Source organism: Lepisma saccharinum, chromosome 25, assembly GCF_977018435.1.
Source record: "Lepisma saccharinum chromosome 25, izLepSacc3.1, whole genome shotgun sequence".
NCBI classification, from domain to species: Eukaryota; Metazoa; Arthropoda; class Insecta; order Zygentoma; family Lepismatidae; genus Lepisma; species Lepisma saccharinum.
The window spans coordinates 14,959,313-14,976,366 of NC_139253.1; positions in this window are offsets into that span (position 1 = coordinate 14,959,313).

Consider the following 17,054-nt stretch of genomic DNA (forward strand, 5'->3'; position numbering starts at 1 on the left):
TTTTGGGGGGAAATGTGACTTGTTTGCCCCCCCTGGAAAAAAATACCTTCCTTGCCCCTCCCTGGAAAAAATCCTGCGGACGTCCATGGAAACAGATATTCCATAAAGTTTCTGCAATCGCAGTGTGTTTTACATTTCAGTGCGAGAGCAATTCTCGATTAGTTTCTACGCGTTAAGGGCACTTTAATCCAACTTTTTTTTACGGCTCTGTTACCAAACCATGCCAAGACTTGCTTTTTTCAGGCAGCTACTATGTTTTTTTCCACTGCTCCACTTTTTTCCACCTTACAGCATAGCATGTCATCTGAAACGATGCCTGTAGGCAATCCGGTGTATCCCGAAAGCCTAAATGGGCCTGGGAGCCTTTCTTCTCGTGTCCTTCAGGCCAAACAAGAGCCCAATTGCCCAATGGGTTTCGTCGGTCGTCTTGACCGTTTTTGTACCGTCCAATTGTAATTCACTTTCAGCCTGAACAACCTTCGATTATTCCATCCTTTGACTAGATTACTCTTCTCGAGGTGGTCATTAAATTTGAGAAGTTAATTTTGCAGGCGAAAATTCCCCCTAAAAATGTATTTCTCGTGCAAGTGGAAAACGGTGAAAAGGTTCCCTGTTTCATTAGAACGAGATTATACTGAGCGTGTTGGTACCTCTTAGTTGCATGTTAACGTTTACCCCGCCTTGTTTTTTTTTAGTAGCCCCCATCCTCTTTACAAAAACCGAACCTGCTGTTGGAGCTACGTGAACGCCACCTGAGAAGAATCCTCGTTTGAGTGAAGTATAGACCAGTGATGTGATGTAGACTATAAGTTTACGTCTGCATGCGTTGTCTACACGTAATCTACGCGCAGATTACATTGGGTTGTAGTTTACATAGACTACGTAGACAATTTAAATTGCATTAAAATTAATTTTCAAGGTTTTCATGAAAGGAAAGTGACATTTTCAACTATATTGGTTCCTAACGAACGGAAAATAATCCTATTTACAACAAAATTTATCTTCTCTTCCATCATCAACTATGGAAGATAAATAGTATGCAAGAAAACAACAGATGGCAGTCGTGAGCCAAGAGTGGTCTTTTTCCCATAAAACACTAGAATATTTCCTATATTAGGTTTCTTTCTAGGTGAGAAATGGTTCGAATTTAGAAGAAAGAGTATGAAAAGTTATCCTTACACATCAGCAACTTATAGGCACTATAATTTTCTTTTAATTCCACGGCACCCTTTGCTAAGTTATCATCTTTCACCATGTTGTTTACATAGATTACGTAATTTACGTGTATAAAATTGTCTACGTGTAGAATGTACGACTATCGTTGTTTACGCGTAGACGCACATCACTGGTATAGACGTCGTGGGTACCGAGTTCGAATCCCAGACTGGGCGTGGAAGCTCTCTGTGAGTGTACCTTGATCAATGTCTTTGTTTCATCACTCATCATCATCGTCGCGAATAGCCAAAAGTGACAGAAAAGCGACGCTAAATAACAAAATTAATCACTGATCCTGTAAATATTTCAGTACTTTCTCATGCGTGCTACATGACCTGCATAACAAAGTCTTATTGATTTAATTATTATAATAATATCAGAGGATGAACATAGTTTATACATTTAACCGTACCATTTGGCACGAACAGATGCACTGTGTTGTACAGTGGGATACATTAGTATTACCGTGCAAATTGTCCATGACTATTTTCATTAATTTTTCTCTTACATCCTGTGTGTTTTTAAGCGATGGATTCTTATGTTAGCTGGTGCAGAAGTTGTCAACAGCTTGTTCTGAGTTCTCTATTAATTATTGAAGCTCTTATTGGGTCAAATAAAGTGCACGAATATGGTGATGGACAAGTTGCACGGTAATACCAGGACTCAAATCCGGGTCTCTGGCTGGCTCAATTGTTCAGCTGGTAGAGAAATACCACAGTATGCCAGAGAAACAGGTTCAAGCTCTGGTCGAGCATGCATTTTTGGCTGAAATTTCAACATAGTTTAAGCAGTTCAGCAACCCTCTCCGCTCCTTGTTTCATCTCTTTCAGTCCCATTCATGATTAGTGTTCCTCGTCTAGCGTAGGGAACCACGTTTCGCAACCACACAAGGCTACGGCCAACGTACAACACTGAACATTCTAATCGCACCTCGTATAACTCGGATCAAATTTCCGACAAACCTGCACAGGACTTCCACTCCACTTAAAGTGTGAAAGAACATTCCATCATATCCTATTAAAAGTTTCGCTCCTGAATGTTACAAACTCCCCCCCAACTTTTGACACTTATGAAATGCATTCTTCGCGTTAAACTCTCGTCTGTCGTCGAAATTACCTTTCCTAGACACAAAGGAATGACGAGTAGCAACAGGCGTGACATTTAGCTATTGAAACCGAGATAAGCGTTGCGAGACTGTCTTGAAAAGGGGCTGGAAATAATTTTATTCCATTTGTTCCATTTCCTCCCCTGCAGAATTCCACTTCCTCCCCCGGTCCGTTTTCCGACTAACTTCTGCTCCAATTCCGAGCCTACCCGTCCTTTGTGTTGCCGTGTTCTGGAAGCGATTCTTTCTAGGAGCGTTCACAAAAACTTATCCCTGTCTTGATCTCTCTTTCATGTTATTACGTTTCGTCTCCTCTGTTATTACATTTCGGATTACTTTCGCTTTTTCGATGTAACGTCTCCCTTTCCGAAAGGATATAACAAAATGGCGCCCTTCATTCTGACATCGATTCGTGTCTGTTTTTATTTATGTTTATAAATTCAGTTAACGTTCAGCTACTAAAAGGTACCTTAGTTGCATCTTCATGTACTAATAAAAAATTGCGACATTACGATATCAGTCGTGGGAAAACAAGTGTTGTAGTTTCAGTTCCTTAAATTTTCATCCACTCAGAAAAACTAATCCAGTTAAAGTTTCAGCTGCTCACAAAAGAAACAGTTACGGTTTCAGCTGATCAGAAAAGTAACTGAATACAGTTTCAGCTGCTCGCAAAAGTAACAGTTACGTTTTCAGCTGATAGTAGTGCAGGTGGCCCGGTTCAACGTCCGAAAATGGAGCTCGGTGGAGCTCGCCTTAATGGATTTCTCTCGTAAGGCATGAGCTCCATTTTCTGGCAGTGTTGCCAGCTCCTTACTTGAAAAAATCACCAAGGTTTTTTTTGGGTCTAACCTAGCCTAAAACAAGAAGCTGGCAATCTTGCTTGAGGCTCGCCTTAATGGATTTCTATCGTAAGGCATGAGCTCTATTTGATGGCGCAGTGTTGCTAGCTCCTTACTCGAAAAAATCACCAAGGTTTTTGGTCTAACCTAACCTAAAACAAGGAGCTGGCAACTTTTTTCTCGCAGTGTTGCCAACATCTTACTCGAAAAAATCACCAAGGTTTTTGGTTTAACCTAACCTAAAGCAAGGGGCTGGCAATTTTTTTCTCGCAGTGTTGGCAACACTACACCCGAAAGTAAAGCTCGGTGGGGCTTGCTTTAATGGTTTGCTCTTGTAAGGCATAAACCCCCCCCCCTATTTTCGGACACAGTATTACCAACATCTTACTCGAAAAAAATCACCAAGGTTTTTGGTCTAACGTAACCTAAAGCAAGAAGCTGGCAACCTTGCTTGAGGCTTGCCTTACAGTGCATAAAGCAAGGTTGCCAACCTACTGGTATTTTTGCCATAACCTTTTACAAAAAAAAGAGAGAGAAGAGAGAGAGGGAAGAGTTAAACAACCGACAGCCTACCTACAGCTTTTTTTTGTATAACCTAACCTAAAGCAAGGGGCTGGCAACTTTGCTTGAGGTTTGCTTTACAGTGCATAAAGCAATTTTTGCCAACCTACATATACGGGGCAAGGAGAGTCGGCACTGCCGTAAAAGAGAGAGATGGATGGATGGGAACACTACACGGGTTCAACGTCATCAAATAAAAATCGCCTTAATGGTTTTTTCTTGTAAGGCACGATCTCTATTTTCTCGCAGTGCTGCCAACTCCTACCTACACTTTTTTTTAGTTGGCAAGGGCTAGAAAGAAAAAAAAACTTATAGCTGGGAACAGTAATGAGCGAATGCGCCATATCGTAATTTTCCAACTCCGGCAACGTTTGTATATCGCAACCTTTGTAAACCTCTCTCTCTCGGGGGAACGATGTGCCACACACACACACACACACACACACACACGCACACGCGCGCGCGCATATGTATTGTAACACAAACAAACAAACAAAATAATAATTGTTGTTTTTTTAGGAGGCCTGGCCCCTATAACCTCGCCAGGGTGCGTGGTGCCCAACCAAAAATGTAAAAGTTTTCTAATGGCTGCGGTTATAGATTACCGCACCTCTGTAGAGTTTCACGTGTTTTTTTTTTCCCCCAAACTTCCATGAAACCCTACAGAGGACCTCCGTAATGCATGCAACGTGTACTAACGACTCTAGTGTTATTTGAAGTTGTGATATTTTTGGATATAGAGTTTTATTGTGAGATAGATAAAAATAATTATGTTTATTATAATATTTTCTTGATGAAGATGGAGAATGTATGTGTGTGTTACAAATAAAGTTGCATGCTTTTTTTCTAGTGTGTGTGTATGTGTTTTTGATGTTTCGACAGCATCTGAAACGATAAAAAAAAAATTTATTGTTAATTTTCACGTGTAACAACAACAACAAATTTTTTTGTGCAAATTTTCTGATTGTCTCGTGCTATAGTGCAAAAAAGATATTGTAACTGATAACTAATGAAATTGACATTTGTAACTGATCTGAACTAGTGAAATTCGTATTGTGCCATTGTAACTGATTGTGCTAGTACAAAAAATTTCTTATTGTGCAAGAAAAGATGTTAAAAAACTTGTTAAAACTGCTCTGTGACCCTCTCGTTCTTCACGTCGTAGGCGAAGGACTTCTCTGCAATCAGGATGACACTGCATAGGGTATCCTCGGGCAAGGCATCGTGGAACTCGCAGACGACCTTGATGTTGGTTCGATCGTTGACCACAACCTTCTTTCTCTTAGATGTGTTGATGACGGTCATGGGTCTCCGTGCTTTGAACTCGCTGGGCGTGTAGTACATGTCCACGCCTCCCTCGGTCACGCGTTTGTAAGCCGAGAACGCTTCGTAAAGTTTGAGGTAATCGTTTTTGGTCACGTCGAGGTTGTAATTCTCGCGCGGGAACACTTCGTTGCGTCCATTCTTCAGATAAACGTTCTTGATCTTGCAGTCGTCGAACTTGCTGGAATCTTTTTCCTGATTTTTGTCCCTCCCGGTCTGAAAGAGCACTACGACCAAATCTGGCATGTCGAACTGTATGTTGTTGAACTGCGTCGTCACGTCGAATTCCATGTGACTTCCCGACGCCATCTTCTGCACGCACTGGTAACCGTGAAAGTGAATCGGCACCTGCGGACTTTTCAAGATCTCCGTTTTGTACTTGAGGGCGTAGTTCGTTTCGTATTCCACCACCGGCATTCTCAATTCCATGCTTCGGATGACGCACTTGGCTGCTTCGGGTAAAGTGTTGGCTATCGGCGTGGTGCCGTCCGGACCCAAAGTAGCGTATCGCATCAGTGCGTCGTTGTCGTTGGCCGCTCTTCGAAACGTGATCCTCAGTCCTCCCTTCCACATGATCTCCTTGTAGTCCGAGAAGAAACCAGGCAGCAGACGCATGGGAAAGAGCACCGTGTGACTTCTCGTCGATATTTTGGTCCCGGCTTCGAATCCCCCGGCCTGGTAGTACGCTGCGTCCGTTTTGGATAATTTCAACGTTCCCACCGCCGTCGACGTGATGCCTGGATAATCTATTCTGTCGATGACGGTGTTGTGTTTCCTCACCTCCACCTGCGAGAACAGGTGAGGCACGAAGTTGTCCACGAGTATCAAGTTTGCTGCTGCAGGAAACGCGTCTCCGCTTTCCTTCTTCACCACATCGAATTGAAGGTAGAGGTCCGCTCTGTGAGGATGAACGAACCCGTCGCCTACGTCCACGTCGTATTCGATCTCCCTGTTCGCTTCGTTGAGATTGGCGAACGTGCGACGGTTGGGAGGGAAAGATTGCAATTCGTAACTTTCGATTTGCTCCATTTTACATGTATGGTTATTTATTATACGTTGATCTCCACGATGGCCGTCGTAGTGGCACCTGCGAAATCCACCACCTCTCCTTTCTCGTTCGTCACCACCAACTCTATGTCGTCTATGCGGTTGCGACATACTGGAAAATAGATTGGCGAAGAGGGCGTGTAGATGATCGGTTCCATGAACTCGGAACTTGGTTTGAACGTGGCTATGATTCCCGTCTGCTTGTGACTTCCTAACAATCCGTCCGAAGATTTCGTGATCATACCTTCGGCCACGTTACAGTGTACGTTCAGAGTCTCTATGGCCAAGAATTTAGGAATGTTGGTTGCTACGTGCTTGATGCCAGCTTCGAGTTTGGTGTCGTTCTCGAAACCTAAAAGTTCTCCCATGGTGCCCAGGTCCACGGTCTCCGTCGCGGATAGGATTTCCACTCTGTGCGTGACCGAATTTTGAGAAAGGTATGTGCCTTTGGGTAACTGAGCTTGCAAAGTGGAAAGATTGTATTGTCCTGGCGTGACGACGATGTGTTCGCTTCCGACGCTAATTTTGTTGTTGTGCTGCGTAACATTGGGTATGAGGTACATGCTGTAGAATGCACGCAGAGCCACGGATTTAGGATAGACGATGTCGTCGTGCAGCGTGAGTTTCAAGATCGAAGATTCGCTCGTGAGATGGAACACGCCCATCCTAGTGATGCTGTTTGAGGTTCCACAATGCTTTCTGGAAATCCTCGATCGTAGGGTTATTTATTTTAGAGAGAAACACGAGCACGGAGAGGCAGAGATGACAGCAGTTCACGTCTCCGAAATTTTGAATGCGTTCGTCGTTGTAGTATATGGAGGTTTTGTTCGTTTTTAGATAATGAACTAAATTTGTAGGTGGAACACCTCCGAAAGAATCGAAAACGAATGCTTTATCATTGTCGTTTTTGTGGTAACATATCCAATGCGTGCCTGGATTTTCTTGACCGTCCAAGTTGACTACGCCGCATTCTCTTCTTTTGACGCTTGAAGGTAACGAGTCGGACATGAAAACTCCTCTGAAGTGTTTGATTTGTAACGGTCCGATCAGAGATTCAACGTCTCGGTTGGTGAGTGCTTCTGTTTCTTTTTTTTAAACTTTCTCATCACGCCCTTCCCCTTTTTCTTCTCCATGGCCAGGTTGTGACGTTTCTGTTCTTCCAACTCGGCCTTGTTCTTCTTCGAGTCGATGACGGTTTTCGCGATGGCGGCACTTCCGCCGGCCAAACTTCCAACGGCCCCCAATGCTGCCAGGATGGCCGGGATGCTGAATATGAAACCTCCGATCTTTTGCTGTTTCCGCGAACGCTGCAATCTTTTCAATTGAGGTGTGCTGAGCAGCAATTTCATTCCGTGTCCTTTCGACAAGCAAGAAAGTTTCTTCTCGCGTTGTTTCTTGGTGAGTAACCCATCGAGGGCACCTAGATTTTTAAGATTGGAGTATGGTATCTGGTACACGACACCCTTGGGCTTCATGTTGATGCTCTATGTGTTATTTTCACGGTATGTTATTTATATATATATTCTGAGATTTTTTCTTGTGTAGTTTTTTACGGTATGTTATTTATATATTTTCAAGGCCTCGCAGTTGTTACACAAATTCTATTACGTGCTTCGTTTTCTTGCCAAGAAGTTCCTTTGTCCCCTTGTACACAATTCGAGTTTTGTTCTCGATTAAAATAGATAGCTTCTCGTCAGATAACATGTTAGCGTATCGATCTGGTAAAAATAGACTGTATTGTGCGTTGAGCAACAGGCGTACCTTGGGACCATACTGGGTAGAAACGATTGAACCGGAAGTTATCGTGTAAGGTTTGTCGACTTCCAATTCCTGAATTTTTACATACTCGACTGACAAATTTAGCATTTGTTTTAATGCTTGGAGATCACTTATTTTTTCAGTCGTCATATCAAAAAAAATTTCAAAGTGTTAGAGAGAAATTTAATTGTTTTTTCACGATGCGTGTTATTTATATATACCGAAGATTATTTATTTATATATCAAGTTTTTTTTGACACGTATATATATTATTATTTTTTTAACAGAGGAAGAAAGTCCGTGCTTCGGAAAACGCGATGATGTGCGTAATGATATCTTTCGTCTCCTGCATAGACTTGTACCAATCTACTGTGTACCATCTTCTTCCCTGCCTTGCCTCCTCCAGTTCGTCCAACCTCTCGTTCAATTTTTCCCCTGCAGCCGAAAGCAGAATGTTGAGATCACCGCACCTCAGGCCGCTGATCTCCCGAAGATGGTCCCTGAGAACCATTTCACAAGGGATGTGAAATTCCGGTGTTGTTCTTGATATGATCACAAGTTTATTAACATCTCCGTTAACTACCTTTTTGAATATTTTAGATAGTAGTTCGTGCGGCAAATCAGTTATGCGAGACATGTTGTTATTATTATTATTTTTTACTCTATGTTATTTATATACCCCAGCCCAATTTTTGTTTCGTGTTCATGGCGATGGTAGTGCCTAGTGCGGCGACCCGTTCACCCAGCGATAAGTCTCTGCTCACGAACCTTTCGAAAGCTGCGTGCTCTAACTTTCTGTCTGCTTCGTGACGTGCGTCCAGATCGGTCTGCGTGGTGTTGTAGGCGATGTCGTGATCTTTGCATGCCGCGTCCAACGGATTCACACCCTTGTCTCCTCTCTCCAATCTTTTCTCGAGTTTGGTACCCGGTCCGCAGTACTGGTAGCCAGGTAGATGCATCTCGAAAGGTAACTTGTTGATGATGTCGTTCACGAGTCCCTTTCCTTCGGCCACGTTCCAAAATTTCGGAGGCAGCGTGTTGATGATTTTGATCAGGTAACCTATGCCCTTGTCGTCGTTCACGATGAAGTTGGAAAGTTTCGTGCTGATCATGTCCACGATGCCAACCTTCTCGTTATAGAAATTACGGTTGCCTGCATTCTCTTCGCCGGCTATCACCAACAATCGGTCCACGAGTTTCCTAACGTCGTCCACCCAAACGAATTCTTTGGGTAACGTGTTGTAGCGTTTGACGCCGCTGCCCGTTTTGACCTGGTTCCAAATCGGTTTGATGAGATTCCTGTACTTCTCGCCGCTGCTCGATTTCACCCTATTCTGCGAGGCGTCGTTGTTCTGGTACAAGGCATCCGTCATGATCAGAATTTCCTTGTAACTCTGGTAATCTTCGTCGGTGTAATCTTTCGGCTGTTTTTTGGCGACGAGTTCCCACAGTCCCACCGTACCCGGATACCTGTTCCAACTATCCTTGTCGCCTAAATTGACTTTAATGTCGTTGCCTTCGAAGGTCACCTTCGATTTCCCAATCTTCCACACCACACCGCCGCCTTCGCTGGTTTCCATTCTGGGATACAATCCGAACACTTCATCCTTGTCAAATTTCCCCGTGCTCAGGTAGTCTCGTGCCAAAGGTCCCAACTCGATTTTATCCGAAGACGACGTGCTGCCTATGGCTCGACGTCGTGCAGGTGCATCCTTCAGTTCGAACGGTGTCGAAGGAATGCTTGAAATGGGCGTGGGTACGGCGTAACTTTTAGCTGCGAGCGGTACGAGTTCATTAATCAAATTTTTATTTTGTTCCGTGACACTTTTAATTTCTTTACCTAGACTGCTGATGGCATCGATCACGGGTTGATCCTGACGTTTCTTCTCTTCGTAGAATCCGCGATTCTCGGATTTCCAACCTTTGAAGCGTTTCGCGAGGTAATCGCGAAGCTTGAGATTTTCGTCTTCGATTTTTCGTTTCGTCATGACGTTATTTATATACGTCGTTTCTCACAACGTTGCAACGTTTAGAAAGTCGTTGATTTTGTTTCTGTATTTTCCGTCGTTGGGTTTCCTCGTCATGTCGATCGTCGCGAATCCGAAATCGTCACCGTTCCAGCAAGTAGAGCAGCAGCGTTCCGAAAATTGATTGTAGTTCATGTCTCCGCCTACGTAGTCATCGTACGCGTGCTTGAGGTTGGTGTGATCTTGACGAAACAAACATATGAAATTAGCGTTGTCGCGTACTAACTGTTTTGGAATTTTGGAAAACGTTTGAGCTAGGTAAAAACAATCCATTCCTTTGTGACGACCTTGCGTGAAAAAGTTGCGAATTTCATTTTGATTTTCCAGGATGGCGTCGTCGAACGCAACGACTGAATTTTCACGACAATCGTCGAGTGGTTTTATTTCCGAGGCGAACGTTGCAATGTCCAGACCATCGTACACTTTCATCAGTTGCTGGTATTTGGATTGCTCCAAACTTTTCGAGAACACGTACAGGTGCCTGTTCTTCCAATCTAACCAATTCGGTGCGAGGAGAAAATTGTCCACGAGCAGTGTCGTTTTCCCACACCCCGAAGGACCTACGATCAGACAGCGGATGCTGTCGGGAAGCAACTCGCCGTTCTTTTTTTTTTCTCGTTTGACTTTCCGGATCCGGTAGACGCTTCACCACGTTCCACGTACTCACAAGATCACTTCGTTCGCGTCGATCCAACTTTTTTCCGGAAGTCCCAGCCATTTGACAAACAGTTTGTCACCTTTCCTACGCAATACTTTCTCGATGAGGTACGTGTTGGGGTGTTTCGTTTTAGAGAGTTCCTCTTTGTAAAATCTTCCTTTCAAAATTTCGCCGCTACTATCTTTTATTATATACGTGTGTCGGTTTCCGGGTAGAACTCGAACCACCGTAAAAAGTTCCGTGCTCCAATTTTTTGTGAATCCCTTCTCGAAGGTGCGTTTGAATTTGCTGATCCTCACCTGGTCTCCAATTTTGTATTTAGCTTTTTTTGTCGTGGGTGTGTACTTTGGACAGTAAACTGTAGAAATTAAACGCTGCTCGTCGGACTTGGTAACGTCGGCTGGCTTCATGCCTATCGTTCTGTGTACTGTATCATTATAGGTGTCGACGAGTTCCGGCAGGACGTCGACCCATTTGTAATTTCCCCGAAGCGTGAATCGTTTCCACATGTGTGTTTTCAAGGTTCGATTGAATCTTTCCACGATGCTGGCTTTGATGTGACTGAAGCTCGAATAATGTCGAATCTTGTGTTTTTGAATAAACTTTTGGAATACGGCGTTGTAAAATTCTTTACCGTTGTCCGTTTGCAGAAACCGTGGTCGTCTGCCACCGCTTTCGCGAAAAATTAATTTGAATGCTTCCGTGACGCACGTTCCCGTTTTCGCCTTCAAAGGTAGAGCCCATGCGAATTTCGAAAACGTGTCTATGACGGTGAGAAGGTACTTGTTGCCCTTGTTCAATTTATGCACGTTTTTCAAATTGCCGCTACTCATCTCCACGAGGTCACTTTGCCAGAGGTCGTCGATGCCCTTGGTTACCACAGCCAAACGTTCGTAGTTACGGCGTGCAGGTTTATGCAATTCTTCGACGATGGCTTGCCTAGACATTTTTTTTTTAGAGATTACGTTTCAAGAGAAGCACAAGCGTGATGGGATTCAAAGAGGGTGGCACTTCGCTCGTGTTTTGAATGATCAGCTTATCGCCGGCACTCACGTCGAAAACGGTGAGATCTTCGTCTTCGTGTATTTCATATATGTTGCGCGTTTCGTTCCAACGTGCCAGAGGAATGTTTCCTGCTTTCTGGACACCACGATTCGATATCAAAGTCATGGTAGGAACGCTAGCTTTTCTACCGTGAGACCAGTACGAAAATTCGTTTATCTGAATCGTGCCATCGAGGAGAAACTTGTAGTACGGATGATAAGGATGCAACATGTACAGTTTGTTACCTTCGACGAACGTGGAGATTCTCTGTTGATTGGGTATGCTGTTGATTTCGATGGCTTGCAGAAAATGCAGTTTAGCGAATTTAGTGTCGACGCCGAGCAGATTACTGTGAACTTGTCCGAGTTTATTTTCGATGGGCAGCAAATGCTCGACTATGGTATCCGTTACGGTAGAAAACGGCGGTTTGATTTTCACTTCCACGTTCAACTGCTTGTAGTTTTCGTTGAGTTCTTGCAACTTGGCACCGAAAGAGGCCAGCGTCGATTCCTGCGTGGATTCCAGCACTCCAACTTGATCTCTGATGTTGACGACGATGTTCTGAAGGTTCTCGACTTGATTCAATTTCGAGCTCTTCTCGGTAAGATCGTTCACGATGCTTCGCATCTCTGTAAACTGCGTGTGAAGGTCGGCGACGCTCTGCGAAGTGGGCAGCGTCGACACCAGCGAACTAATTTCGTCTCGAATCTGTTCCACGTTCGCCGTTTCCGTTTCTAGTCGTTTCAGCATTCGAGATATGTTTCTTTTCAAAGCGTGCAATTCTTTGGAGGTGGGGAAATTGGCCACCCTACTCTCGAGATCGCTCAATGAGCTTTTGATGTCGCTCGATTCGGATAGTGCCGTCACCGCCGTTTTCAATTTTTCCAAATCTTCGCTCGAAGGCACGCTCGTCCGTAACGATTCCAAGTCACCCTGTATGTTGTCCAGTACGTGATGAAAATGAGCGAGATTCGTTTCGACGTTTAAATTTTCTAAATATTCGATCTTCTGCTGAACCGTGCTTAACGTGTCTTGAATGCTCGTCAACGCTCTCGCTTCAGCGTGAATATTTTTAATTTCTTCGTTGATCAATTCCAAGGACGCCTGAAGCGTAGCGATGGTGGTTTGAATGTGTTCGAAATCTTGATAGGCCTCCAATTGAATTTTTATGTTCGCGACGCTTTTACCGATGACCTGCAGTTCGTCCGACGATGGTAGGTTCGTCATTGTATCTTCCAAAGTCTGCAACTTGGATTTAATTTCCTCCAACGTGCTGGTGAATTCTTCTTGTAATTTGGAAACGACGACATGTAAGCGTTCTGCGTCTATATCGCTCACGACGGTTTGAAGTTCAGAGAAATTCTTTTCTATTGCGGAAGTTCGTTCTTCGATTTCGAGTTTCAATTTTTCCAAATCTTCATTTTTCGATTGAAATTGCTGTAATTTGGCCAAATCATTTTGAAGCGAATCCACGCTCAACTGTATATTTTGAACGTTGTCGTAAGAAGGTACGTCGACATAATTTTTTATCAGCGTTTTCAGTTCGGAATCGATTTTCAGAATGGGGTCGAGACATTGCGTTTGGAGCGTAGCGATTTCCGACTCTAAACTTTTGTTTAAGGTTTCCTGCAAAGCGATCAAATCGGTCCTCAACTTCTTAACTCGAATGTCCAACATGAGAATCTCTTCTGCATGGTCCACACGCTTGGTGTTGCCGAAAATGTCGTTAGGCATTTTTGGTTAACGGTTATTTATAATAGGATAGACGATTCGTAATTCTACGAAGAGAGGAATAAGTTTGTCGTAATCTCCGAGGAGTTCCATGTAAAGATAATCTCCTGCGGACACATCGTACGTAATGTTAGAAAGCATCTTGTCGTGCTTAATTCGAAAAATGTTTTTGCCGGTAGAAATTTTGATTTCGCCTGCGTTTTCCGGATTCACGGTGATTTGAAGTTTCCCGTCGATCGGAATTTCGTAGAAATGTAAATTGTTATTAAAAACATAAAACATCTTGCCCACATCGTCATTCAGTTTCGTCCAAATGCTGTTGAGGTGAATAATCAACAGACCGTTGAGTTTAGGTAACACGGAAGGTAAGACTTAATGATCTGGTATGGTTTCCATAATGATCTGTTTTTTGAAACCGAACAAATTCATAGGCATGCTGGTTATTTAAGAATACAGTCAAAGTTTTTTTTGTAATGACAGTCAAAGTGTTTTTTGTTTTTTTTTGTTTTGTTTTGTTTTTATGAATCTTCTGTTGAAGATGGACATATGTTGCAGGTTTTGCTTTCTGCTAAGCGATAGTACCCCCACGGCAATGTGTGAATACCACACTCGAGGACGCACCTCTTATCGTCGTTGGGATCCAGCGCAATTTTTCTAACTTTGTTTGTGGTCAACACATGGTCGACGCTCTGGATGCGCTGTTCTTCTCTTAGAACCGACGACCTGGTCTTGAGGCAATCGACAAAGTCCTCGAATGCGAGATGCTCCCGAACCACCTGTCTGCCGACACCCTTGGCCTTCTTGGTAACGCTGCCCTCGGCTTTGATGGCATAGGCCTTGGCGCGAAGACCTGCAAACTCGAGAATTACATCACCGTCCTTCTCGTCTTTGAGTTTGCCAGGTACTTTTTTGTTTCGGGGCAGGATGCCGTACTGGTTCGGCTGGGGATAGCCCGAGGTGTCGAAGAGGTTAACCAAAGCTGGTGCCGTGATTATATCCCTGTATGCATCGGCTGAGTGGACGTGGTACACCAAGCTGTCCGTGTCCGTGTAGAGAAGCGAGATGTTGTGGCTATAATGTGGACGTAATATGTCGTAGTACGTCTCGAACATGTGCAGCTTGCTCAGGTCTAATACTGAGGCACCAACATAAATTGGCTTGTCGAGCCTCACCTCACTCTTCCTCATATGCACCAGAGCAAGCTGCTCATTATAAATGGTCCTCGATTTAAATAATGGGTTTGCTACGAGCCTGCGACATTGTGCTTTCCTCGTTACCAATTTTATGTCCATGCGATTCCGTACATTCTCCATAGTTTTGCCAAACACCGCATTATTCATTAACTTGAAGAAATCGCGATCGAAATCAGAAGTGGCGACTGTGCGATGTTCGGTGTTGAGCTCGATGTATGGCTTCAACCATGGAGAATGCTCGAACATCAAAACTCGATGTACTGTGCGGACGGTAACCCCTTGCTTCATCAACCACCGGAGGTTTTGGTAGTGCAGGACATAACGCTCTTTGGACTCGAAATCCATGACGAGCTTCTTCTGGTTGGAATTGGGTGGACACTTGAACTCGGGTGCAGGGGGAAGATCGCAGAACAAATCCTGCAGCTTCTCGGAGAACTCAAGGTCCACCTCGGCGAAGAACCCATGTTCCGAATCGTCGAAGTTTTCGACGTCGAAGTTGGAAGGGTCAGCCCACTCAAAGCCTCTAAAGGGGAGTGGCTGCATCATGGAGTGTCCGTAGAGGTTATTGACGTCCGTGTACATGATGTAGCTGGACGGTTGTGAGGGGTCGTAACCGGTGGCCATGTGGTGATTGTTGGCGCGCGAGTGTCGCTGCGACACCTAGACCATTCCACCCCGCACGGCACGTTCCACAAACAGCATCATGTTCACGTCCGAAAGAAGCTCCAGCTCGATCTTCGTCACCAGAAACATGGCTGACCACGCCCGTCCGGGGAGACTGTAGAAGTAGGCAGGGTCCAGCTGGTAGATAGTCTTCGCAGTCGCACGGAACGTCTGGAACACGTCGGCGAGGAGTGTCACATCAAGTCTGAGGTAGGCGTCGTGGTAGTCCCCGAGAGTTCGACAGCCCAGCTCGCGCCACATGGACTGGGCGTGGTGATATTCTTCGTCGGCGATGTTCGAGCCTCGCAGCTGACTGTAGAAGTTTGCTCGAGGAGGTAGCGTCGTCTCCGCGAACTTGGTAGGGTCTGTGACGTATTCGTAGGGGTAGACACCCTTACGCCTGAAGAGACCTGCGTCCAAGTTCGGAAAGTTCGCGGAGGTGATGAGCATTTGCTCGTCGCTAAGCTTCCCTGCGAGAGCATCGAGGCTGGCCGGGAGGAACCTCAGAGAGTCGAGGAAGCGAAGCTCGACGGTAGAGCGTAATTCTGAGATTCGCACCCACTTGCTCAAGCTAATATAACGCTCCTCGTTCTGCGCCAGGACGTTGATTCGCATGTTGTCGTACCCAAAGTGAGGCACCAGATGGTGGAAGTCGTATCCCGAGCCATTATGAAAAAACACAGGGATGAAGCGCGGGTCCCGGGCCATGAGATTGCATCCGTTGCACCATGGACCAACATACCTACCGTTAAAGTGATCATGGTGTTGGACTTTACGGTTGTTGGTGGTGTACTCCTTGACGCAGACAGGGCAAGCGATGGCCTCGTCGTGTCTACGTTGATCGTCGGGGGACAGTGGGAGCATAGACTTGGGGGCCAACAGTACCTTCCCTATCTCGTTGGCCTCGACAACCATCCTCTCGAGGAAGTGTTTGGCTGCGTCGGGACCACGGTACACGTAGGGCTCGGGGGCGATGTGCTGGTCACGTCGCACCACAACGTATGCGAAGCTGGATGCCTCGTGGAGTTGGTAAGGGGTGGTGGAGGAAACTTCGGGATCTGGATCGCAAGTGGACAGGGGTTTGAGGAAGGCCTCGAAATCCGCGATGATGATAGCGGGATGTTCTACCATGGCACCGTGCATGTGGAAACGCTCCACAGTGCCAGGTTTGGGTAAGACTGCCACACCCGGCTCGTTGGCATTGCAGTAGATCTTGTGGCTGGCGAGCTTCTCTGCAGCGATGTTGGGACCTCTGATGCGCTGGTAGTCCTGCTGTTCTCGATTATCAAAAGTTGACAAGCACCTTCGACACACCTCGACGTGGTGACTATCACTGCTCCGCTGGCTCGAAACAAGTCTAGAGAGGGAACGGATGAGGGTGTAGTGGTGATTGGTCTCGTCCTTGATGAGCAGAAGGTGAATTTCCTGCGCACCATCGTCCTCTACGTCGCTCACCCGGATGGGGTACACCGCATTTTCGTCAGTGAGACCGTAAACGTTGATGGCCAACCGCGTACGAGCCTCGAACTTTCGAATGTCCGGGACCTCTACCGGGTAGTCGATCCCAGCCATGGCAACTTCCAGCTCTGCCTCATAGGGTAGGTAGTGGCCAACACGTTTTGGATTATTTTTGGCTCAACTGGGTGCAACGCTGCCAGAACACACCATACGAAGCACTTGGCGTCACCGTTCTGAATGTTCAGGACGGCCTTTTTTGCCACAATGGTAGGTGGTAAGGGGACGTAGCTGGAGGCGGAGAGAGGCACGAACTTACAAAGTTTGACGCACAGTTCGTGAGGCTCGCCACACAGCGAACCCCCCGAGCCTTTAGCTTGATGTTCCTCCTGTTTTGCCACCAGCTCATCGGTAAACTGGTTGTAGATGACCTCG